Source organism: Somniosus microcephalus, chromosome 13 (genome assembly GCF_052327205.1).
Source record: "Somniosus microcephalus isolate GS21.2 chromosome 13, FLI_Smic_1.0, whole genome shotgun sequence".
In the NCBI taxonomy this organism is placed as follows: Eukaryota; Metazoa; Chordata; class Chondrichthyes; order Squaliformes; family Somniosidae; genus Somniosus; species Somniosus microcephalus.
In genome coordinates, this window is record NC_140999.1 from 153,636,535 (window position 1) to 153,663,555 (window position 27,021).

At 42.5% G+C, this 27,021-nt stretch overlaps 1 protein-coding gene across 12 annotated transcripts in view; it reads right to left on the bottom strand.

Moving 5' to 3' along the window:
* LOC147108681 (extracellular sulfatase Sulf-2-like) overlaps positions 1–27,021 on the bottom strand; it is a 409,937-nt gene that overhangs the window by 264,412 nt on the left and 118,504 nt on the right. For 3 of the 12 annotated variants that reach the window (XM_086005381.1, XM_086005382.1, XM_086005385.1), the window contains 3 exons: positions 24,877–24,987; positions 20,983–21,992; positions 5,991–6,143 (listed from right to left, as the gene is read on the bottom strand). The exons of 3 other annotated variants lie outside the window; for them this stretch is intronic. The gene's annotated coding sequence lies outside the window, so the exon portion shown is untranslated. Of the gene's footprint in view, positions 1–5,990; positions 6,144–20,982; positions 24,840–24,876; positions 24,988–27,021 lie in introns of those variants that run through there. 6 more of the 12 variants (XM_086005383.1, XM_086005386.1, XM_086005384.1 and 3 more) reach the window with 6 other exon arrangements.

Sequence of the window (27,021 nt, forward strand, 5' to 3'; positions counted from 1 at the left end):
ATCTGTGATTTCTGGTTCTCGACCATTCCGCCAATGGGCACATTTTCTCTCTATCTACTCTGTCTAGACCCCTCATGATTTTGAACACCTCCATCAAATCTCTGCTCAATCTTTTCTGCTCCCAGCTTCTCCAGTGTATCCACGTAATTAAAGTCCCTCATCCCTGGAACCATTCTTGTAATTCTTCTCTGCACCATCTCTAAGGCCTTCACATCCTTCCTAAAGTGTGGTGCCCAGAATTGGACACAATACTCCAGTTGTGGCCGAAACAGTGTGTTATAAAGGTTCCTCATAACTTCCTTGCTTTTGTACTCTATGGGCAGGATTTTCATTGGGCCGTGGAGGCGGAATTAGAGGCATGTGGGGGGTTAAAATCTTGAAATCGGGGGGGCACGAACCCATCCCGCCCCCCAATCCGCCTCCATGCCAGTTTCAAAGGAGGCAGATACCCGACCCGTGCTGGGAGCCGCCTCCCCGAGGCGGGAAGAGGATTAGTGCCAATTAACTGCCTGTTAACAGGTAGTTAACAGGCAGTTTAGCCTAATCCCTATTTTTATTGCTGAAGTGTGGGATTCCCGACGGCTCCAAACCATGGCAAGTTAGCGAGGTGGACCGTCGGGTTGAAGGGGTCGAGATGTCCAGTGTTCAGGTGAGTGATGGGTGCATGAGTTCAGAGGTAAGTGTGTTTGGTGTGTGTAAAGTGTTTAAAGAAGTTTTACTTACATTTACTTACCTTTACAGCCTTCCTTCCTTCAGGTCTTGGGAGTCCCTCATCTCACCGGCACAGAAAGCAGAATGGCCGCGAGCTGTCAAAAGTTGCAGCATTCAGCTTTCTGTTCTGGAGAGATCTCTAAATCAGCCTGAGAGGAAGGAATTAACTTGGAGTACAGATTGTCAATGTTTGACAGCTTCAAACAGCTGTCAAACGCTGATATTTCATCTGTCAAAAGCTCTTGACAGATGAAATGTCAGTCTGTGACGTCACCTGTTGCTGGATGGCCCTTAATTGGCCTGCTGAGCCCGCTGGGTGGGCTCAACAAGGTCAATCAAGTGAAAATCGCGTGGGTTGGCTACAACTCGATGGAGGCGGGACTACAACCCTTAAAGTTGTAGAGCCACCTCCTACACGCCTCCTCAATGAAAATCCAGCCCTATGCCTCTGATCATAAAGCCCAGAATCCTGTATGCTTTTTTTAACCACTTTCTCAACCTGCCCTGCCACCTTCAATGATTTGTGCACATATACCCCTAGGCCTCTGTTCCTGCACCCCCTTTAGAATTGTACCGTTTAGTTTTTATTACCTCTCCTCATTCTTCCTACCAAAATGTATCACTTCACACTTTTCTGCGTTAAATTTCATCTGCCATGTGTCCGCCCATTCCACCAGCCTGTCTATGTTCTCTTCAAGTCTATCCCTATCCTCCTCACTGTTCACTATACTTCCAAGTTTTGTGTCATCTGCAAATTTTTTTAAATAGTGCCCTGTACACCCAAGTCCAACTCATTAATATATCAAGAAAAGCAGTGGTCTTAGTACCGATCCTTAGGCAACACCACTGTATACCTTCCTCCAGTCTGAAAAACAACCGTTCACCACTACTCTTGTCACTTAACCAATTTCGTATCCATGCTGCCACTGTCCCTTTTATTCCATGGGCTTCAACTTTGCTGGCAAACCTATTATGTGGCATTTATCAAATGCCTTTTGGAAGTCCATGTACACCAAATCAACCGCATTGCCCTCATCAACCTTCTCTGTTATCTCATCAAAAAATTCAATCAAGTTATTTAAACATGATTTGCCTTTAACAAATCCGTGCAGGCTTCCCTTAATTAATCCACACTTGTCTAAGTGACTGTTAATTTTGTCCCGGATTATCATTTCTAAAAGTTTCCCCGCCACCGAGGTTAAGCTGACTGGCCTGTAGTTGCTGGGTTTATCCATACACTCTATTTTGAACAATGGTGTAACATATGCAATTCTCCAGTCCTCTGGCACCACCCCTGTATCCAAGAAGGATATGGCCAGTACCTCTGCAATTTCCACCTTTACTTCCCTCAGTATCTTAGGATACATCCCATCCAGTCCTGGTGACTTATCTATTTTAAGTACAGCCAGCCTTTCTAGTAGCAACTATCTCCATTTTTAGCCCATCCAGTATCTTAATTACCTCCTCTTTTACTATGACTTTGGCAGCATCTTCTTTCTTGTTAAAGACAGATGCAAAGTACTCATTTAGTATCTCAGCCATGCCCTCTGCTTCCATGCGCAAGTCTCCTTTTTGGTCCCTAATCAGCCCCACCCCTCCTCTTACTACCCGTTTACTATTTATATGCCTGTAGAAGACTTTTGGATTCCCTTTTATGTTAGCTGCCAGTCTATTCTCTCTTTGCCCCTCTTATTTCCTTTTTCACTTCCCCTCTGAACTTTCTGTATTCGGCCTGGTTCTCATTTGTATTCTGAACCTGGCCTCTGTCATGCACCCCTTTTTTCTGCATCATCTTACTCTCTATCTCTTTTGTCATCCAGGGAGCTCTGGCTTTGGTTGCCCTTCCCCCCCTTGTGGGAATGTACCTTGACTGTACCTAAACCATCTCTTTAAAGGCAGCCCATTGTTCAATTACAGTTTCACCTGCCAATCTTTGATTCTAATTTACCCGGGCCAGGTCCATTCTCAACCCAATGAAATTGGCCCTCCTCTAATTAAAAACTTTAACTCTAGATTGCTCCTTGTCCTTTTCCATAGCTAATCTAAACCTTATGATACTATGATCACTGTTCCCTAAATGTTCCCCTAATGACACTTGATCCACCTCATTCCCCAGAACCAAATCCAACAATGCCTCCTTCCTCATTGGGCTGGACACGTACTGATCAAGGAAGTTCTCTTGAACACACTTCAGAAATTCTTCCTCCTCTCTGCCCTTATTACTAACCCAGTCTATATTAGGATAATTGAAGCCCTCCCCCATTATCACTACTCTATAGTTCTTGCACCTCTCTATTTTCCCTGCAAATTTGCTTCTCTATATCCTTCCCACTAGTAGGTGCCCTATAGAATACACCTAAAGCTCAACACCATCCAGGACAAAGCAGCCTGCTTGATTGGCACCCCATCCACCACCTTAAACATTCACTCCCTCCACCACCGGCGTACCGTGGCTGCAGTGTTTACCATCTACAAGACACACTGCAGCAACTCACCAAGATTTCTTCGGCAGCACCTCCCAAACCCGCGACCTCTTCCACCTAGAAGGACAAGGGCAGCAGGCGCATGGGAATACCATCACCTGCAAGTTCCCCTCCAAGTCACACACCATCCTGACTTAGAAGTATATCACCGATCCTTCATCATCGCTGGGTCAAAATCCTGGAACTCCCTACCTAACAGCACTGTGGGAGTACCTTCACCACATGGATTGCAGCGGTTCAAGGCAGCAGCTCACCACCACCTTCTCAAGGGCAATTAGGGATGGGCAATAAATGCTGGCCTTACCAGTGACGCCCACATCCCATAAACAAATAAAAAAGTGTAATGGCACCTCTATAACTCTAACCAAATAGATTCTGTCCTTAACCCCTCTAGAACATCCTCTCTCTCTCCAGGCATGTAATATTCTCCTTAATCAATATTAAGAAGTCACACAACACCAGGTTATAGTCCAACAGTTTTATTTTAAATCACAAGCTTTCGGAGCGCTGCTCCTTCGTCAGGTGAAGTGGAGAGATGCATAAAGACACAGCTTATATAGTCAGAGAATAATGCCAGATGATTACAGGTAATCTTTCTAACTGCCATTTATCACACCTCGGCAGAGAGATAATCTAATGGCAGTTAGGAAGATTACCTGTAATCACCCGGCATTATACTCTGACTATATAAGCTGTGTCTTTATGCATCTCTCCACTTCACCTGACGAAGGAGCAGCGCTCTGAAAGCTTGTGATTTCAAATAAAACTGTTGAACTATAACCTGGTGTTGTGTGACTTCTTACATTTGTCCACCCCAGTCCAACACCGGCATCTCCACACCTTAATCAATATTGCCACCCCACCTCCTTTCTTTCTTTATCTTTCCTGAACACATTAGGCAGGATTTTCATTGGGCTGTGGAGGCAGGATTGGAGGCATGTGGGGGGGTTAAAAAACCCATCCCACCCCCAACCCGCCTCCATGCCAGTTTCAAAGGAGGCGGGTACCCGCCCTGCACTGGCACCTGCCTCCCCAAAGCGGGAAGGGGATTAGTACCAATTAACTGCCCGTTAACAGGTCGTTAACAGGCAGTTTTTAGCCTAATCCCTATTTTTAATGTTGAAGTGTGGGATTCCCAGCGGCTCCAAACCATGCCAAGTTAGAGGAGGCAGACCGTCGGGATGAAGGGGTCGAGATGTCCGGTGTTCAGATGAGTGATGGGTGCATGAGTGCAAAGGTAAGTGTGTTTGGTGTGTGTAAAGTGTTTAAAGAAGTTTTACATACTTTAACTTACCTTTACAGCCTTCCTTCCTTCAGGTCTCAGGAGTCCCTCATCTCACCGGCACAGAAAGCAGAATGGCTGCGAGCTGTCAAAAATTGCAGCATTCAGCTTTCTGTTCCAGGGAGATCTCTAAATCATCCTGAGAGGAAGGAATTAACTTAGAATACAGATTGCCAGTGTTTGACAGCTTCAAACGCTGATATTTCATCTGTCAAAAGGTCTTGACAGATGAAATTTCAATCTGTGACATCACCTGTTGCCGGGTGGCCCTTAATTCGCCTGCTGAGACTGCTGGGTGGGCTCAACAAGGTCAATTAAGTCAAAATCACATGGGTTGGCTAGAACTCAATGGAGGCGGGACTACAACCCCAAAAGTTGTAGTCCCGCCTCCTACCCGACTCCTCAATGAAAATCCAGCCCATGATACCCGGGATATAAATAGATGGATCACAAATTGGATAAAGAACCAGAAACAAAGTGATTTTAGAGGGTGCCCCAGGCTTCGGCAATGGGTTCTTTTGTTTATTATGTTCATTAACAATCTGGAGCAGGACAGATTGTATAGTAATTAATATTGTGGATGATACTAAATTGTGCAGTAGAGAAAGAAGCAACTAGATCTGGATAAATAAAAAGAGGAAGTCGGCCCAGAAATATACATTTATTTCAATACAGTGAAGTGTGCAGTTATGCACAGAGATGTGCAGAATATAGATAGGATAACATGAGTGAGGGAAGGTTAAAGATGACAGGAAGGGAGAGAGAGTGATCATTGATTGCTCCCTAAAAGCTCAAGCGCAGTGTCAGGAGTCTGTGGCCAAAGGGTACAGGGTCCTTGGCTGTATTATCCAGACTGTTCAGGATATAATTACAGCCACAATCATAGATTATAGAAAGCTTTTGTGGACCTCTCTTGGAGCATTATGTGCTCTTTAGGTCCCTCTGCCTCAAGCAGGACCTTGTGGCTCTTGTACTTTGCAGGTATTTAACACGAAAGTAAGGAGGCAATTTTGAACAAGACACTGGTTAGGTTACAGTTGAAATAATGTATACATTTTCAGGCACTCCATTATAAAAAGGTTATTGGAACCATGAAAAAGGTGAAACATAGATTTATTATGATGATGCCAGTGTCAAGATAATATAGTTAAAAGAAAAATCAGGCAGTGTGTATAATCTGATACCACTAGTTTACTACCCCTGCCGATGTTGAATGTTACCCTCATTACTGCAAGTGGATACTGAAGCTGAGTCAATCACAGCATTTGAGAGAGAAATAGATAGACACTTGAAAAGGAAATGTATGATTGGATACAGGAAAACAGCAAGCTGGCTCTGATGTGGAGCTGCTGCCAGTATTGGCATGATGGGGCAAATGGCCTCTTCTGTGCCAAAGCTTTGAGAAAAAAATATGGAAGTGTGCACTTGGACACAGAATGAAAGGAGTACAGAAGAAAATGACCTTATACAGGAATTTCAGTTTAGGGCAGTTAAGGTCAAAACATAGAACTTACCTCAGATGGAGCATCAAATCTGGTTTCGACCTTAACTCCTAGCAGTCTGTTCCTTTGCTGATGAAAAATAATGATACCAGTAGATAATGGACTAGCCAAAGGGCATCACATCATATTTCTCCCAATTAAAGCAATATGCTTTGTGACATCATGCTGTAGAGCAAAGGGTTAAGTCAGTTTAACATGAATACTTTTAATGTGCATCTTCCAAAAACCTAAGAAAAAGGCAAGGCATTTATCTGACTTTGAGTAATATTTAGCAACAACACACCCATGATTTGTTTTTTAAAAAATCAATATTTTTTGGAAAGATCACTGTCAAGTATTTGCAGCTAACTAGCCTTCCTGAAATAGACCATAGCATTATAAAATCAGGAAAAAAGGTCATTAAACAGATGACAGTGCTCTAAAATCAGGGGAGAAAATGTCAGTGTAAGAAACAGGCTCTCCTTGTATGGCAGCTGCCCTGTGCCTTACTGCAGTTCTTTCAGACTGCAGGAAATTAATTAGCTGCACAAAGCCTTCAGGAGATCATGACAAAAATACCAAACCAAAGGCTCTTTGCTTTGCCTACGAGACCCATGTTTCTGTTTTATCCGCACTGAAATCACACCCAGCCAAAAAAACACCAGTGGTTTGATTCATAGACAAAAGGCTACACTTTTTCATGCCTGTGCGATGTGAAAGGATAGCATGTCTTCGTTCACTGGCTCTGTGGGGAATTGAAGAAAAGTGATAGTGCTGTCAGTTGTCTCACTCTAACCACATAAGTGTGATGTTTAACATGCAGCATTTTTTAAGATCATATTCAACTTCAGCCAAATTAATTCCCACAAAGAATATTGATCCATGGTCCCTCCAAGGAAAAGTTGTTTTCTTTAATTACTAAACATGATGATTACATTTGTTCTCTAGCATTTCTGGCATGGGAATATTTTCAATTATTGATTTGAAATAATATATTTATTCATTGCAACTACTTATGATCATATTTGTTAACATTAATCAGTTACATTGCAGCATTTTTCAACCAATACATGGCAGCATTCAGACTAGACAATATCTGTAGTGAATTCCAGGCCTAAAGATGGAAAACTATAATGTTGTAAAGTTTCCTTCAAAAAAAAACAAATGCACTTTTTTTTTTACCAGTTCATTCTCCTCATCATAAAATGGCATTATACTAGGTTGAAATGTATAGTGCCTTACTCAATCAATATTCCAGGCAACATGTCCCATAAGGTTTTATAACCTACTGCAGCTGTGGGATGTTTTACTATGTTAAAGGCGCTATATAAATGCAAGTTGTTGTAGGAATTGGAGCAGGCAAATAAGAACATTGCATTATCAGATGCACAAGGGTTAATTCTACAATCCCAATGAGCACAGGCCAGAGATAAAGCTGCAACATTGTAGCCGGATTCTCTGACCTGTGCTCCCTGTAAGCATGGCTCCCTGTTGGATCACAAAATTTGCCCTACAGTTCCACAGAATTTGAAGCTGTTCTGTTCAACTGTTTGTCTGGGCCACAAGTCTGGCAAATATCTCTGGACAGGTAATGCTTGGTATCTGTGAAGAGTGTTTAAGCAATTACCAGGTAAACACTATCGGGACAATTTTCCGAATGAGTGCTGCCAGCAGAAAGTCTTGCCCAATAACAGCACGAGCCAGGAAATTATAAGCATGCTTCCACGATTTTCCATCCAATATGGACAGAAAAAGCATGGGGAAATGCAGCTGCCATTTCCCAATATCCATTCCCGGCAGGCAAGGCAGGGCTGCTCATATTTAGAAAATTAATGTTTAAGTTTAATTACATGATCACAAGATAGGTTAGGATGAAGATGGCTCTTTAGTACATTTAAAGTTACGCTTCCAGAATACCAACCCTACTGTTTTCCCATGACAGCATCCAGCTGTTTTTGTTCAATTAGTCCAGTTTCCAGACATCGATCACACTTTTTTCACAATCCTGTACTCTTCACAGGTACCAAGCACTACCTTGGGGCTATAGATCAACTCCTGCAAAGAGCACTACCTCAGGGAAAACCTACACTTTAGCAGAGTTCTTTATGTGATGAGTGATGCTTCTGTTTGAAGTTGTAGAAGGGAATGCATACGAGAATGAGCATGTTAGATGTTAGAATACTCAGTTTTGTATTCTATTTATTAAATATTGTTTAGTTTCAAGGACATTCTGTGCTATACGTGTTGTATTATAATGCATGCTAACAATACGCATGTAATAACTTAATCCTGTTGATTGAACAATGAACATCATCTTTATCTTGTGTCCGACCTTTCAGTTTGGTAGTGGTGAGCTAATGGAGAAGGACTGTATTTAATCATAGAACAATAGAATGGTTACAGCACAGGAGGCCATTCGGCCTGTCAAGCCCATGCCGGCTCTCTGCAAGAGCACTTCAACTAGTCCCACTCCCCCGCCCAAAGTTGAATTGATTTGCAAAACGGATAAGGGAGAAAAGGCCATTTGGTTCATTGAAGCTCATCCTTTTTTTTATTAATTCACGGGATGTGGGCCTCACTGGCACGGCCAGCATTTATTGCTCATCCCTAATTGCCCTGAAGGTGGTGGTGATGATCTGCCTTATACAACTTTGTGGCCATTTCAGAGGGCAGTTAAAGTCAACCAAATTGTGGTTCTGGAGTCACATACAGGCTATACCAGATAAGAACAGCAGATTTCCTTCCCTAAAGGACATTAGTGAATCAGATGGGTTTTTATGACAATCCGCTAATTTCATGTTCATCATTACTACTAGCTTTTTATTCCAGATTTTTATTTAAGTAACTGAATTTAAAATCCCCAGCTGCTGTGGTAGGATTTGAACTCGTATATCCAGATCATTACTAGTCCAGTAACATAACCATTATACTATCATGCCCCTATACATTAAACCTCTATCACGATACTTTGCCACAATATGCCAGGAATAATCCAATGCGGCTATCATTCTTATTGTTTATTCATGTACTGGACAAATCTGGTAACATTAGGTTGATTTTGTCTGTAAGGCAGCTTTATTTCCTTGTTTGTTAACAGCCTTTGGTTTATCCACTAAAGTTATTTTAATTGAAATGTAGATAAGTTAAGCTTTAAGAAAAATTCCTGTCCAGAGTCAGCTCTTTAAATACTGATGCTTGTAATGAGTTTCTCTGTACTGCAGGCATGGGGACAGTTAGATTGAAACTAAGCAGAGATGGGAGATTTGTTTTAAGATACTCTATGAAAAATTCTATTTTCTTTGTGATCCTATAAAAAAACCACCCAGATATCTATGCTTCGTGATGTGTCAAATGGAATCTGATTCATTTGACTCTAGTGATGGGTCAAAAATGTCGTATTCTGCTAGAGAAAGGGGTGGGGACAGGATGAGGAGTGTTTTTAATGTCTGTGAGCCAATACCATGATTGAAAATAAGATTTGAGGCTACAGTAATGGTACAACTCAGAATAAATTTGGTCATAAAAAAGATTTTGTCCCAACAAGCAGAGCATTTAAAACCATCCAGCACTCTTTAATGTGCCAAGTTGTTGAAAATTGGAAATAGAAATGTTGCCAATATTGAACATAGCTGTCCTTCCCTCTAGATGTAACATGGTGGCTCGTAAACAAGTTAAGAGCATTTCTAAAGGTCATCTTCACATACAAAGAGCACACAGTGCATACTGATTAAATAGAATATCCCATTTACTTTCCGGTACTATGTATTGGAATTAGTTTCAGAGTCAATACTAATGAAAATGATAGAATCAGATGCCACATTGATTAAGTTACATAAAATGCAGAGCTTTCTACATTACGGTGTATTACCTTAAAATACACTATTTCAAAAAGAAAATGGTTGGCAAAGCATTTTTGGTTTGGTAAAGGAAAAGAAAAGCTGAAAATTAAAGATATGCCGTTTTCATTGTGTTGATCTTGTGCAAGCAAGGCAACGATGCATTCAATGCAAATTATGATCTCTGTATGATAATAACTGAGTAAACAGCACTCAACATTGATTCAGATGGGAAAATCATGCCTTAATTTTACTTGTTAACATCCCAAGTAGACTGTGAAAAGGTGGTGTACCTCTACTTCCACAAAGGTATTTCACAAAGTTCCTCACAAATGACTATTATTTAAGCTTAAACGGTGGGGATTCAATGTGGAAACCCAAGAATGGAGAAGACATTGGGAAACAGGAGGTATTAGAGGAGTTATGTCAGGAGAGTGGGATGCCCCAGGGATGGTGTTAGGACCCCTGCAGTGTAATTTGCATTAACAACTTGGATTCAGAAGCTCAATGCAAACAGTCAAATGTGCAGATGATACCAACTAAAAAAGGTGGTTGGGACCTACTGAATGAGTTACATAAAATATGTAAGTGGGCATAATAATGGCAGATGAAATTTAATATCAACAATTGTACAGTACTGCAGATAGGAAGAGAAAATGGCCACACAAATATTCCACGATAGGTGTCAAAACAGCTCAAGATGAAGTTGCAAGAGATTTAGCGGGATTCTGGCAGGCTCAATGCACCATTTTCCAGTCACTGCAATGCAGTAATCAATAAAGCAAATGGAATGCTGAATGATATAGTCGAAAGTCAGAGGATGTCATGCCAAAATTGTATAGTGCTCTGCTCAGACCACACCTTGAGTACTATTTTCACTTCTGATCACCAAGACATAAGTTGAGTCATTCAGGCCCAGAAAGTGGATCAAAGATAAGACTGATCCCAAACTTCAGAGGACTGAGCTTTGAGGAACGATTGGATACATTTGGGTTTTTTGCCTTCAGAGGTGGTGACATTATGGAGGTATAGAAAATATTAAATTTTGTAGGAAAGATAAATGCAGAATACTACTTCAAACTAAACCATAACAATGGGACAAGGGGCACAGGTTTACTCCAGTAAAAGTCAAACTTAAGACTAATGTCAGGAAATTATTCTTCACAAAGGTGATCAAAACATGAAATGGACTTCTGAGTAGGGCAGTGGCGGTCAACACTAAATCAGATAGGATGCTTTAATAAGGGGACTGTAGATTTTTCCTGTATATATTAGCTAAGATAGGCCTTATTGCCTTCCTCGTCTATATTTATATTGTGATTTTGTAGTTAGTGCCACTGGTTTACAGAGACTAAATAAGTCAAATTCCGTTTGTCAGGAGGTTATGGGGTTAAATCCCACTCCAGTATAGTACATAAGAAATAGGAGCAGGATTAGGCCACTTGGCCCCTTGAGCCTGCTCCGCCATTCAATAAGATCATGGCTGATCTTGGGCTCAAAGCCACTTCTCTACCCGCTCCCCATAACCCTTCACTCCCTTATCTTGCAAAAATCTGTCTATCTCCGCCTTAAATGTATTTAATGAGCCAGCCTCCATGGCTCTCAGGTGTAGTGTATGTAACCGTTCCACCTTTAAGAGAACTATTTTAAGGGTTGCACTACTTTATCTTGGCTGCTGTATACTGTAATACCGGTGGTGACCACACCAGTATATAAATGCTGTGTAATGATTTATTGGGCAGTTCCGCCCTGACCTTCGACGAGTAAAGACCTGTTAAATTTTACTCTTGTGGTCTGTGTAGTAATTTTCAATATAACACACAGACTTAACATCAGGGGCAGAGAATTCCACAGATTTACGACCCTCCGAGAAGAAATTCCTCCTCATCTCAGTTCTAAAAGGGCGACCCTTTATTCTAAAACTGTGCCCCCGAGTTCTAGATTTCTAGATTTCCCCACGAGGGGAAACATCCTCTCTGCAGCTACATTTGGATGTGCACTTGAAATGCCATAGCATACAAGGCTACGGGCCAAATGCTGGAATATGGGATTAGATTAGACAGGGCTTGATGGCCGGCGCGGACACGATGGGCCGAAGGGCCTCTATCCGTGCTGTATTACTCTATGACTCTTATCGAGCTCCCTCAGTATCTTCTATGTTTCAATAAGATCACCTCTCATTCTTCTCAATTCCAATGAGTATAGGCCCAACCAGCTCAACCTTTCCTCATATGTCAACCCCCTCATCTCTGGAATTAACCTAGTGAATCGTCTCTGAACTGCCTCCAATGCATATATATCCTTCCTTAAATAAGGAGACCAAAACTGTATGCAGCACTCAAGGTGTGGTCTCACCAATACCCTGTACAGTTGTAGCAGGACTTCTGTTTTTATACTCCAAACCCTTGAAATAAAGGCCAACATTCCATTTGCCTTTTTGATTACTTGCTGTACCTGCATGCTAACATTTTGGCCCAGAAATTCAGCTCTCCCCGGGTGAGTACGCACGGGGTACTCACCCGTAGGCCGAATGGAAATGCCGGTTTCCTGCATGCACTGCGCATGCGCGGGAAACTGGCACTTCCGATCCTCTGAACGAAGGGGTTGAGGTTGAACACGCGCGCAGGGGAGGCTGCGCGTGCGCTTTGAACTTAGTTTTTTTTTAAAAACAGGTTTTCACGCGAGGGTAAGCCTGCAGGATTTACACATTTAAAAAGCAGGCGTAAGGCCTGCTTTTTACAAGGTAAGTGGTCAATTAATTAAAATTAAAACATTTTTTCCACAGGTTTATTATTTTTAAATACTTTAAAGCAAGGTAAGTTTATTTTTAGCCCCGTTTTTTTATTAAATTATTTTTTCAAAAATTTAAATTATTGTTTAAAATTGTTATTTAACGTAATTTATAGTTTATTTAAAAAGTGTGATTTTTAAAAAAATTTATTTGAAGGTTTACTGCTATTTTGGGGCCCGTAGTATTCATAAGTTTTCACAGGTCTTCCTGTCAATCTTATGAATGGGATTTTCCCTCCTCCGATTGGCTGCCCATGGCTCACGTGATCCCAGGGGATGCATCGCACTAACTGCGCCCCTGGGACACGCAAGCACAGCGCGCCGGCAGCTGGGCCAGGCCCCGGAGCGGAATTCCATGGGGCCCTAGAGCTCAACTGCCAGCGCGCAAGGTAAGTGCAGGTCGGGGGCTTGCACCCGCGGGAAGCCCCCAACCCGAATTTCTGGGCCTTTGTGTTTCATGCACAAGGATCCCCAGGTCCCTCTGAACTGTAGTAAAGCTGACACTTCAGTGTGGGACTGCAGCATTGTCCCAATTGCTGTCCTTCCAATGAGATATTCCTGTGGATGTTGAAGATCCCATGGCACTATTTCAATGACTGACCATACATCTCATTGCTGTATTTGGGATCTTACTGTGCAGAACATGGCTGCTGCACTTCAAAAGTATTTTTGTATGAGAAGTTGCTTTGAGATGTTTCTGAAAGATGTAATAAGGCACTATATAAACACATTTTTTCCTTTTTATTATATGTTCTGACCAGTGTTGTGGGGATTGCATTCTTCGATTTCATCCAGTTATAAATTGAGTCATTGGTTTGTGATAGCTGAATAAGTAAAATCCTATTTTACTTGTACCATTTTTGAAGGATTACATTTTGTAATTTCATCTATTTCCCACAAAAACTGCAAATCAATGATCTTGTTTAGCGGCTGCAGAAAAGCAATAAAGGTTGTATCACCTTTCATGAAGACCTTTAACCTAACAGCAGAAATGTCTCTCCCCATATAAATGTGACATTCCATTTTCCACATCAATTTCCCCCATGTCTATGAAGTGTTCACACTGGTGACATTGAAGTTGCATCTTATTTTTTCCACTGGTAATTCTGTTATTGCCAAATTTATTCTCAAGGGAAAAGTACTAATCCCAAATTATGCATGCTTTCACGTAATTCTGGTGCCGATGGCAGGCGGTTAATATGAGCTCAGGGGAAGGGTGAATCCAGTCAGCAAGGAAGCCAAGTGAGCCCACTAACAAACATGGGTGATTTCTTTATGTTCCGCATCAAGGGATCAAGGACCAGTTAAAAGGTGGTCTTATCTCTACCATGATTGGAAACATTCTATTGTGAATGGTATGCTACTTTATTTATAGTTTTAAGATTAAAATAATCCAATTACTCCATAGCAGAAGTACTGACTCTTCTCTCCCCAGTGACAGACAAAGATAATAATGACATAGGCAGAAATTATATTCAGGACATGTTTCCACATTTAAATTTCAAGCACCTGCAGATGGAAATATAATTGCTGAATGTTGGTGTAAATCTGCTAAAAGTGGTGTTAATTAGATACAATGGCCTAGAAATTCAGTGGGCTGCACCACCAGTTAGCGCCTAAAGAGGGCACTCAGTGGCTTTAGCGCCACTGGCCACGCCTCCCGTGAAATTTAGTGGGGCGCTAATGGCGGCGTTTGCCTGTAGTGCTGCGCTGCCACCGATGACGTCATCGGTGTGTGCAGCACCCCGCTACCGCCCGAACACGATATTGGGTCGCACCCACCCCCCGTAGCGCCGGTCGCAAATCGCGACCGGTTCAGGGGGGCCTACCTGTGGCGGTAGTGGCGCAACTTAAAGGGGAGGTGCGGGGCGGCCATTTTTTTTGGTGGCCGTCTGCCAGCACCTCCTCGCGCCGCCCTCCCCGGCCTCCTGATCCCACCCCCCGGGCAGTGCCGGTTGTGTCCCGAGAGCCCGGCACTTCTCCTCGGTGCCGGGCGCTTTTGCCGGCACTCGCGATCGGTGATCGCGCTGGTGCAGGCCCCTCCTTTAAGAAGGGGAGGAAGGCCTGCAGTACCGCAGCGCGCCGTGCCGCAGCGTGTGGCGCTGCGGCACGTTGTGCTGCGATATTCAGTTTGAGCGCCCGGAGCGGGACTTCCGGCGCCCAGGCGAGCTTGGCGCCCCAAACGCGGCGCCACCGAATTTTTAGCCCAATGGGTTATTTAGGTGAAAGGGTGAAAACAGGCACTAAATGGGGGCTGTGCTAATAAGACATGCCTGTTTGAATGTTTGGTTTTAGCACGCAATTTTTGTCCTAATTGCTGATTTCCATCATTTGAACTTGCCTGGAGATGCTACAACAGAGACACCTGCAGGTTTAGCACTCAAGCATTGATTAGATACAATTTTCGTGGAGCAGTATGTGGGTTCCACTCGCCCACTTCCACTGAAGGTGTGGGGTGCGCTGACTGACACACAGCATAACGTTTCAGGATGGCTCACGGACCAAGTGAGAGGGGGCACAGGTTCTCGGACGCTGCACTGGAGGTCCTGGTGGAGGAGGATGGGTGTCCTGTAACCACAGGGTGGGCGTAAAAGGAGTCCACCTTGCCCTCCTCTCCTGCAGCAGCTGGTGCTGCGCCGCCTGGCCTCATGTCCTCCTCCCATTCCTCCTGCAGACCAGGGGGATCCCTAGTAAGATATCGATGACCAATCACTCCCTTTCTCCTGGTGGCTCCTATAAGTAACACAGCAAGTCCTCAGAGAATTTCTGAAATAAATGTTGATAAGAGTGTTGAAGACTTGACAAAGTGTCCCAGAAAGTCTCCCAATGTGTTTCAAAAGTCCTCTTCAAATCTCCAACAGCAGGTGAACAGTAAAAAGATGATATACCTTTAAGTAGCACTCAAAATCCTCTGCAATGACTAGTTTACTCCCAATCAGCTGGTCACTGTTAGGAGAGGGCGTATGGTCAAGTGCTAGCCACCAAAATGCCATACAGCCTCATTAATGAGCGCTAGCAGGCAATTTAATTGGCAATCAGCTGCTTGATAATCCTCCGGGTAGCTGTTCCTAGTGCAAGTTTCAACTCCATTACCAAGTTGTGCTAAACGCAGGCTACACCGGCGTTTCAGCTTAAAATCCTATCTTGGCCACCTCGGAGGCTCTTTAGCGCCTAAAGTATCTGAGGAAAATCACCCCAGCCTCCACAAGAAGAAATTCATGAGAGTAAAGTTTCAATGCTAAACCATAGGCTTTTCTGTGCCTAAAATCTTGTACCTGTTGAGCTCAAACTCCGTTCATTCAAGATGCTTAATGCAGAGGGAACAAACTTTCTGCCATCTGTCCAGATTGGATCAACACTGCTCTCCTCTCCGCAACAGTAGTGATATTCAAACATCACCACTCCCTCCCTCGGGTTCAATGGTTTCTTATAATTTTGACTGAGATAATGCTTCAGCGATGCCATAGACTGTTATTTTGTGTATAATCAGCATTCTTGATGTGTGACCTCCTTTCTGTTAGAATTGGCTAATGTACACACACCCATATTGTGTGAAGGCTGTCACAGTTGTGGCCTAATGTCAAGAATTTAACCTGCCTGTGGTTTCCACATCCTTTCCAATGTATTCTATGTTAAGAGTAAACTTTCAGGTAACAAGTTCAGTTTTGTATCACAATTGTATCCTCTTAAGTTGTATATTATCATTCATATTTTCCTATTGTTGTCAACTTCTGCCTTTGATAATGTTTCTTTCCATAGAGAGGATGCAATAAGAACATAAGAAATAGGAGCCATCGAGCCTGCTCCACCATTCAATAAGATCATGGCTGATCTTCTACCTCAATTCCACTTTCCTGCACTATCCCCATATCCCTCAATTCCCTTAATATCCAAAAATCTATCGATCTCTGTCTTGAATATACTCAACGACTGAGCCTCCACAGCCCTCTGGGGTAGAGAATTCCAAAGATTCACCACCCTCTGAGTGAAGAAATTTCTCCTCATCTCAGTCCTAAATGGCCGACCCCTTATTCTGAGACTGTGACCCCTGGTTCTAGACACCCCAGCCAGGGGAAACATCCTCCCTGCATCTACCCTGTCAAGCCCTGTAAGAATTTTGTATGTTTCAATGAGATCACCTCTCATTCTTCTAAACTCGAGAATATAGGCCTAGTCTACTCAATCTCTCCTCATAGGACAATTCCCCCATCCCAGGACAATTCCCCCATCCCAGGAATCAGTCTGGTGAACCTTCGCTGCACTCCCTCTATGGCAAGTATATCCTTCCTTAGGTAAGGGGACCAAAACTGTACACAATACTCCAGGTGTGGTCTCACCACAGCCCTATATAATTGCAGTAAAGCGTCTTTACTCTTGTATTCAAATCCTCTTGCAATAAAGGCCAAACATACCATTTGCTTTCCTAATTGCTTCCTGTCCCTGCATGTTAACTTTTGTGATTTGTGTACAAGGACACCCAGATCCCTTTGAACATCAACATTTCCCAATCTCTCACCATTTAAAAAATACTTTGCTTTTCTATTTTTCCTACCTAAGTGAATAACTTCACATTTCTCCACATTATAGTCCAATTGCCATGTTCTTGCCCACTCACTTAGCCTGTCTATATCCACTTGAAGCCTCTTTGCATCCTCACAACTTACATTCCCACCCAGCTTTGTATCATCTGCATTTGCATATATTACATTTGGTCCCCTCATCCAAATCATTGATGTAGATTGTGAATAGCTGAGGCCCAAGCACTGATCCTTTGGATTTGGAACTGGCCCTATCAATTTTCAAGGGTAGTACTTTGTTGCAGCACAGTTTAATTCAGTCGCTGAGCCAAGAATCAGTGAAGCACAGTCAACAAGGGTGCATAACTTTAAAAATCAGCCAAGGATGACATTTAAACGGGTTACCTTTTCCTCACGAATCTCACTATTATGCTGCTAGACCTACCCAGCTGTACAAATTTTATATTTTTTTTAATCCACAGTTATAATTGCAAAAAACTAGTGCGCCCAGCGTGTATCTTTTAGGCATGGTTGCACAATGTTCTTTTTTGCCAATAGAATACAGCAGATTTTTTTGCTGATAAATGAATAGTTGTCGGTACTCTCTTCAGTATCCCAAAAACTATCATTTCTAGTAAGTGCTAAAAAGATATCAGTAACTAGCTTCCATTTTGAAATCATCCACAGAATCTAAAACAACTCAAGCTACATGAGAGATAAGCCAATAACCTAAACAAGCAGAGTGAACAGAAAAAAATGTAAATATATAAAGCGGTTATAATGCAGAAAACTGAGCTGCCAAACATTTCCTATCCTTCTGGATGTTCTTAATAGCCAAGCCTCATTGCCATAAAGGTTCTCACTGACCCACCTGAACCCGGCCACATCCACCACTTGGCTGGTGGGCGGAAGCAGGACTTGACAGCAGGAGGTCACAGTTGGCGACCCAGGTATGTGGTGCGAGACTCTGGATGTGAGCAGGGGAGGGGGGTGGTGGGGGTGTGGGTGTGGGGAGATAGAGGACGGAGGAGCCTGGGGCAAGGGAGTCCCAAGGTTTCCTTGTGAAGACCAGAGGAGCACGCCTGTTCCTCCTGACCCACAAGGAAACTTAGTTTTCATTACTTACCTGCTTGGGCCTCTACTGGCCCAGAATCCACCTCCCAACAGGTGTGGCCTGATAGGGACCTTCCCTGACTAAAATTGCAGATCGGGTACCGATGATGTAATCGGACCTTATCTGCATATTTGAGGAAGGACCCTGCTGTCCTCCTCAAAAGAGTAGGTTAACATCGGGACATGGCGGGATCAGAGGGGGGGTAAATGACTGCCCTCATTTTAACAGCCCCCCTGCCCAGTTTCTGCCAGGCTGGAGGTGGGGGGCAGGGTAGTGGATGATGGGGAGTTAAAATTGGGCCCAATGTGTTTACTTGCAGGGTCTAGTGAGTAATCTGATTAATTTCACCTTGTTTGCATACAGCAATTTTGTCGGCATAAGTAGCGCTGAGACCGATCAGAATGATAAATGGTAGCTTCAGCAGGAAGCGGCTGTAAATTACAGGGAATAGTTACAGAACCAGCTATATTAAAGCATACATCCTTACCCTGACAACTGCAAGATAATTGCAGAGATAGGTGATGCAGAGAAGCTTGTAGGTTTCCAGCATGGTTAAGTTTATAATTAAGTACAAGCAGCTGCATGAAAATATTACTGGACAAATGTGGAGCACTATATAAGAAAATGAACTATCTGTAGTTTCTGAACCATATACTGAGGGAACAATTCAGTATCGCCCCATTTGGGGCGCCATTATCGGCCGTGCGCAAAGTTTAGCGCCTGGCGCTAATTATCGCCTCCGACGGCAAACTTGGCTTTTATCGCCCCTGGAGGTGATTGGAGCGCTAAATCAGGCGCTACACGCCTGTCTTAAGGCGCAAAGGCTGAGGAGCGAGGCGCTACCTCAGAGTGCTGGCGAAGCTCATGTGATGTCAGTCAGCAATGGAACACAGACACACTGGTGCCGACCAGTTCTTAAAGGGGAGTTCTGACGAAAGGTCATCAACCTGAAATGTTAACTCTGTTTATCTCTTCACAGATGCTGCTTAAACCTGCTGAGTTTCTAAAGCATTTTCTGTTTTTATCTTAAAGGGGAGGGTTGATTTTGCTCTCCATCCACATCCTGCTCATTGCAGCCTTGAATCTCAGCCTGGAGAGAGCTGTACATCAAATCTGCTGGAAAGAACAATGGAGACCCCCAGGGAAAGAGCTCAGAGTGCAGCCCCCACAGTCTCTTCTAAATCGATACAAGGGCAAATTAAAATGAACCTGCAAAGTGCTGCTCAGTACCCAAAACTCCTTCACACAGCGTTGAATCTCTCCAGAAGACTCTCTTTCTCTGTCTGAATGCTTAGTGCAAAAATGTCACCAACGAACAAAGGCAGGAAGCGGTCACCTTTAAATAGCGCTCCCCCAGTCCCTTCCTGACTGCAAAATGCTCCCCTCAACCTGTCGTTGCTAGCAGCAGGTGGTTAGGCAGGGGGCGCCACTCAATATCCAGTCCGGGCGCTACACACTCGACTGACGTCATGATCTGCCGGCTCAGAAGATCATGACGGTAGTGTTTCGCGCCGCCGTAAAATATCTAGTTAATTTCGTGAGTGGCGCAAACATCACCGCGCCCGGGCGCTAGTTGCTTTGTGCCCCATTAGCGCCCTCTTAAGGCGCTAATGGGAGGCGCAAACAACTGAATTTTTCCCCCACTGTCTGTTATAATGTTCAAAGCTGCACTACCTTCGTGAAAAGCAAAGCATCACATTTTGGGATTTTGGGAGCATTTTGCCACAGAAAGGATTTTGAATGATGGGGTTTTAAAGCAAAGTGTATTCTCACAGGTTCAAAATGGCACTGAGGTGATAGGTGTTTAAAATACTACTGAGCTAAGCTTTGATGTTGTTTTCCTGTAGGCTATAGATAATTAATTAATTAGCCCATCTCCACAATCAATAAACACCTTATACTCAAGGTGTTGCAAGTACTGTACTGTCCGCAAGATCAGAGATGGCACAATATGCTAGAACCCTAGGTAAGAGATAAAACACTACAATCAAATCTAGACTTGATCGGGGAATGGGCCCACATCTGACAGATGTTATTTCATATACAGGTAGATAAATGCATGTGGTCAGGGCTAAAGCCAAGCATGTACATACCAGGCTTGGTACAGAATTGAAGTCTGTTGAGCGGGAAAGGGACCTAGCCATTGTAGTATATAAATTGCAGAAGATGCACAACCAGTGCTGTGAGATATTGCAAAAGCACATAGAGTACAATAATAGGATGTATAGCGAGGACAATTCAGTATAAAACTGAAAGAACTAAAGTGTCATTGTACAAGACTTTAATTAGGCCTCATCTATAATGTTGTGCTCAGTTTTAGTCTCTTCACATGGAGGATGATAGAGGAACTGGAAAAGGTTCAAAGAAGGGCCACTACAATGATCCCTAGTTTAAAAGCCCTTAGTTATCACAATAGGCTTAGAGATTTTGGGTCTTTTTACTCTAGAAAGGCATAGGTTTCAGGGAGATTTAATTGAAGTGTTTAAAATAATAAAGGGACTAGACTGTGTCTGAGTGGACAGACAATTTTAACTAGATAGGTTGGGGAAAACAAAGGGTCATGCATATAAGCTATGCAAGCATATGACTAGGTTAGATGTCAGGAGGTTTATCTTTACACAGAGGGTTGTTGACACTTGGAACAAATTACCAGCTCACGTGGTGAGTGTGGATTTTCTGCAATGGTTCAAAATGGAGCTGTACGAGTTTTTTTATTGTGGCTAATAATACTGCATACAAAAAGGTAGGTGGGATGTTGGCTATGTTACCTCATGGTCACTGTGATCTCCTTGAACTCATTTTGATTGGCTTCAGGAGTCAGGGAGGAATTTCACAGATTTCTTTTTGTCTGATTTGGCAAAGGATTTTTTTTTTTTTTTTTTTTTTAAATTGCCGCTCCCAGAGATAACATGACTACAACCGAGAGTGTACGCTGGGAGTCATAGATGCTTAGTTGTGTCATGACCATTCGGGACAGGCTTGATGGACCAGCTGGTCTTTTCCTATTCGTCTTTTCATATGTTCCTATATTGTTAGGAAGTCCCTGGCCTCTTCTGGCTGTGAACACAGGGTGATTAATAAAAACAGAGATGCAAGCAGTCAGTCCTATTTTTAAAAACAGAAAGCTGCAAGAGCATTGTTGGTCAGCCTCAGAAGGAGAATGGAGGCGTTTAGTCAGGAAATATTTTGTTTAAGTCAAAAAAGATAGCCCACTGATTTGGGGAAGCATGGCATGCTCAGTACTTTGTATTATTACATGAAGATAAGTTGTGCTGACTGAAATAAGTGAGTCTGATTATAACTGTTGAGCTGTATCTTCACTAGAAAGCAGCTTAGCAATTTGTATCTGGCTTTGTCTTGCCAAGTGTTTTCTTGGCCTGCCTTCAAAAAGACTGAAGAAGCACCTGTGCAAAAGACATAAATGTCCAGTTCAGATCACAATGGGATATCATTGTTACACACCTTGGTGACGCTATCATATGGTTAGATATTGGGCAGTGTAAGCTTACCCCCAAATGCAAAATGCTCAGACTGCTTACAGGAATAGCAGGCACTGCTGTAACCAATAAAATATTTAAGACAAGACCTTAAACTTGTAACACAAAGGCTAATCTCATTTAATATACTTCTAAACACATAATACACTGAAGTAAATCACATCAAACCACAATGTTGTGTCATTTTGAGTGTGGCGTCATTGAGATGAGAATGGTCCCTGATTCTTCTGGTTTTTCTCCCTGCTCAAGAGAGAGGTTTGCCTCATGGACACAGTGTTCTGCTGTGGACAGAGTGTAATGGATACAGTGGTAAAGATCCAGTGTCCTAGATGCAGTATCCACTTAACTATTTGAAGACTGCTCTTGCAATGACCTTGTGGTCTCATTTGATTTCTTGTATGGGTTACTGTCCTATAACACCTTGTTGCGTTTGTATTACAGTGCACTTTTACTTGCTGTGGTTCTGTAATATGCTGAAGTTTCTGATGCTGTGAAGTTTACAAAATTTACATTGCATGGTCGCTTTCCAAGCACTGGCAGCAATACAGCAATTTTTAGGCTGCAGTCTTTTCTGATCCTGTACTTTCCCATTTTCCTATAAGCCTATAATTACACCTATAAGCCTATAATTACACATCTGCAATTGTTTGAAAGACACAATTGCTTCTTCATTTCTGGCCATAAACCCTCTTTAATGCCTGTGGAAATAATGTACAGCCGACAACCAGACAAACTCATTGTTGGCCTGAGTGGTCAGTGATTTATACAGTTCATGGGTGTGGCTGCATCCACCAGTGGAAGAAAACCACCTTTTGTTTTTGAGTTCATATCCCTGGTACAGCAAGAATTATGTAGTCGCAGTGTGTGCACGACTCGTGCATCCTACATCAGGGAAATAACAGAGTGTCCCAGATACTATGGCAATACCCTAAAATGGGTAATGAAATAACTTTCAGAAGGAAGTACAGTAATACTTTTTATTTCATAACTTACACTTGAACTTGAGACCTTTCACTGATCCATCTCTGTATAAACCCTAAAACACTTTATGGGTCTTTGCTTCCCAACAACCACATGGAATACTCTTTATGATGAGTCAGAGCAACTCACATAGTAATATCTAACAGACAGATATGAACAAAGCTCAAAGAATTTTTCTTTTCGGTAAGGAGTGGCAGGGTTGGGTGGGGGGGGGGGAACGATAAATACTTTTGTATATTTTATCTAATAGCCCCTGTTTCTAAGTGCCATGTTTAGCTAGTGTTGAGCAGAAAGCCTAATCACAGCTCACTGTGCAGATAAAGTATGAAGATTTTGGCACATAATTTCCTCCACTGTTAGTGGAAAAAGTCAGCATGAATTTTAAGTGATATTTTCCACTTTATACAATGCCAGCTTTTCAACTAACAGTAGCCAGTCATAGAATCATGAAAACTTAAGAACATAGGAACAGGAGTAGGCCATTTATCCCCTCGAGCCTGTTCTGCCATTCAATGAGATCATGGCTGATCTGCAACCTAACTCCATATACCTACTTTTGCCCCCTATCCCTTAATACCTTTGGTTAACAGAATCTATTAATCTCAGATTTAAAATTAACAATTGACCCAGCATCAACTGCCATTTGCAGAAGAGAGTTCCAACCCTGAAAGGCCTGGCTCTAATCTTTGGGGAATCTAGGACTAGGGGACATAGCCTAATCAGTGGAAATAGTTTCTCTCTATCTACCCTATCCGTTCCCCTTAATATCTTGAAAACTTCAATCAAATCACCCCGTAATCTTCTAAATTCCAGGGAATACAACCCTAGTTTGTTACAGCACAGAAGGAGGCCATTCGTCCCATCGTGCCTGTGCTGGCTCTTTGAAAGACCAGTTGTGCTTAGTCCCACATCCCCGCTTTTTGTCCGTAACCCAGTAAGTTCCTCATCCTCAAGTACCTGTCCAACTCCCTTTTAAAATTATTTATGGAATCAGCTTCCACCACCAGTGTTCCAGATCCCGACAACTCTGTGAAAAAAATTCCCCTCATCTCCCCTCTAGTTTGTTTGTTAATGATTGTGAATCTATGATCTCTGGTTATTGATCCATTCCTCAGAGGGAATCATTTTTCTCTATCTACTCTATTAAAACCTCTCACCATCTTAAACCTCTATGAGATCACCTCTTAACCTTCTCTGTTCCAAGGAGAACAGTCCTAACATTTCCAACCTCTCCTCATAACTGAAACCCCTCATCCCTGGTAATCCTCCTCTGGACCTTTTCTAAGGCTTTTACATCTTTCCTGAAGAGTGGTGCCCAGAATTGTCCACAATACTCCAGCTGAGGCCTAACCATTGATTGATAAAGTTCTAGCATGATCTCTCTGCTTTTATATTCTATTCCTCTATTTATAAACTCAAGTAACCCATATGCTTTTTTAAACCACCCTATCAACTTACTCTGCCCCCTTTAAGGATGTGGGTATATGGACACCAAGGTCTCTGCTCATCTACATTTTTCAGAATCATGCCATTTATAGTATACTGCAGGAAAATAATACTTCTTGACTCATTAGGATGTAAAAATTGCACAGTGTGGGGTCATAACAGTGAAAATAAAAGCACAGAACATAGAACTGCCACAAGCCTGTTCAGGATAGTGGAGGTATTCACAAAATAAATTGTAAAAAACACCCAAATTCCATTTAAATGACATTATTTCATTGGAAAGTATTTTATAAATATGCTAAGTAGAAAATGTGATGAGCTTCAGTGAGAGAAGACAAATATCTGCCCTCGAATGGCTGACCACAGCCCACTCATAGCTTCATTCGCCAAGCGGTAACATGCCAGCTCATGTTTTAGTGCTCAATCGAGAATAACAATAAGAGGCACTACATTCTGAAACAAATCCCTTATGAATAATGTAATCGTTCATTGAGGCATCTGAAACTTCATAGGTGAATAAGTAATCAACAGCCTTTGCATCGCAGTAGACTTAAGTTTTTTTATTTTATCTATCAAAAAATATAACCATAATTTGACCATTTTCCAGAACACGGTTTCCATTCATGTCTATAATCATGCTATTCTCCAGAATCAGAAGATCTATTTTAAAGCATATTTCATGTTTTGAAAGAAAATGTCGACAGATAGGCTGTACTCCGATAGAATTAATCATATTACCTGGAGATTTTCCCTTCAGTTCAGTGGATGCGGTCCGTTTTGGAAAAATTCTGCTGGTCTCGGAACAATGCACGCTCCTGGGTTTTTGAACAACCCACTCACGTAGTTTACCTTTAATTACACAGAACAGGATTTATGAGTACTGAGCATTCCGGAATTGCTCAAATTATACCATTTTATGGTTAAGGGTGTAATCTAGATAAAAATGAGTGCTAGAAAGATTATTTTATGGTAATAAAAAGCTTTCAGCAACTATGCAGAGCACTGTAGGGAAGCCAAAGTATATCACTGGTAAAGATATTGGGCTGGATTTTCATTGAGTCGTCGGGTAGGAGGCGGGACTACAACTTTCAGGGTTGTAGTCCCGCCTCCATCGAATTTAAGCCAACCCACACGATTTTGACTTGATTGACCTTGTTGAGCCCACCCAGCGGGCTCAGCAGGCCAATTAAGGGCCACCCGGCAACAGGTGACGTCACAGATTGATATTTCATCTGTCAAGACCTTTTGACAGATGAAATATCAGCGTTTCACAGCTGTTTGAAGCTGTCAAACACTGACAATCTGTACTCCAGGTTAATTCCTTCCTCTCAGGCTGATTTAGAGATCTCCCCGGAACAGAAAGCTGAATGCCTCACTACCCTTTTGAATAAAATTGTGTTCATTTCAAATTCAAGGACTCTTGAAGATTGCTGGCACTTTAAAATGTAGCAGGTGCATAAATCTTGCAGCAGCATGCTATTTCTTGTCCCTCTATTGGCAAGTCCCAATTAAAAGCAGGAAATCCACTAGCAGCGAACCTAAAATATTGTAATTAAGCTGATCCTAGGAAATTCACAAGGCCAGTGATGCATTTGGTGGGTGGCCTAATGCCCCACTCCACTAATTGAACACCAGCTTTCCCACATGTGTATCAGGAGCATGCAGCGTGTCCAGTTCTGAAATTTGTTCTGGGCCCAACACTTGACACATACAGTATCAGATCCAAGGGAAGTGACAGCTTTCATTTACTCCTCTATTTTTCCAGGTTATTTTTTCTCTTTCAAGTCCCGTGCAACCACGTGTCACAATCAGAGCAACCAATAGAAAGTATTTAAGAAATTCAGGGGTTGATTATGATTGGATTCTTTCATCCTTCCCTCAGGGAACTGCTCATGTCTATGCAGGACCCCTTCTTGTGCATCCCCTTATGACTCGATCAAGATCAAAAACTCAGTTTAACGAAACCTCGCCCCACCAAACTACGCCACCGTGAAGGGCCATCTTTTAGCTGCCATGCACAGGGGTTGACAAGGAGGCAGACATTGGCCACATAGCTCCAGGTGTGAGTGAATTGTTTCCTTGTACACACTGGTTACTATAATTCATGTGAAACAAATCCAGTGTTAGCTCCCTACTATTGGCGTTTGTATCTTGGAGAGAAATCAAAACCAAAGTGAAAAGTTAAGCTGTTGCTAGTGGCATTACTGTTCTTGGCTACCAGCAACAGGAAATTACACCACTTATACTTTGAAAATGTTGGGAAACTTGACACTGTACAGATTCTAATTCTATGATCCAATTGTTCAATTGAATATATGAACAAAAACAACTGCCCACCACACCTCATTGAGGAAATTGAGCTCTTGAACTTTTTTCCCCCATTGGGTTAGAGTATCTACTTTGAAAAACATAACAGCTTTCTTGCAAGCCAAAACTAAACAGCAGCAAGTCTGTAACTGGAAACACAGCAAACATTCAAGTTGATTTTTTACAGATTAGAGAAAACCTTTTACATCAATACTGTCTTTTAAACAGTCTTAAAAAAAAGTGCAGCTCCTCGGATAGCTCAGGCAATTAAGGCAATAAGTAGCTGAGGCTCATAGACTAGGAGAAGCACAGATTGAATCCCAGAATGACGGATCGTACTCAGGGTGGCGATAGGAGCACATATGGCATATGGAGCAGTTTGAGACATAGGGAATGGGCCAGATTTTGCAGTCAAAATAACAGCAAGTTTAACGAGCATGCTGTGATTAATGTGTAAATCATCCAGCAATTGGTGGCGAGGAAGAGATACCCTGTGAATTGCGATTTGCCACAAGTTGCTGGACAAGTTGTGCCACTCAGCAACGGCAGCACGCCCTCATCCTCCCCGTGTGTTTC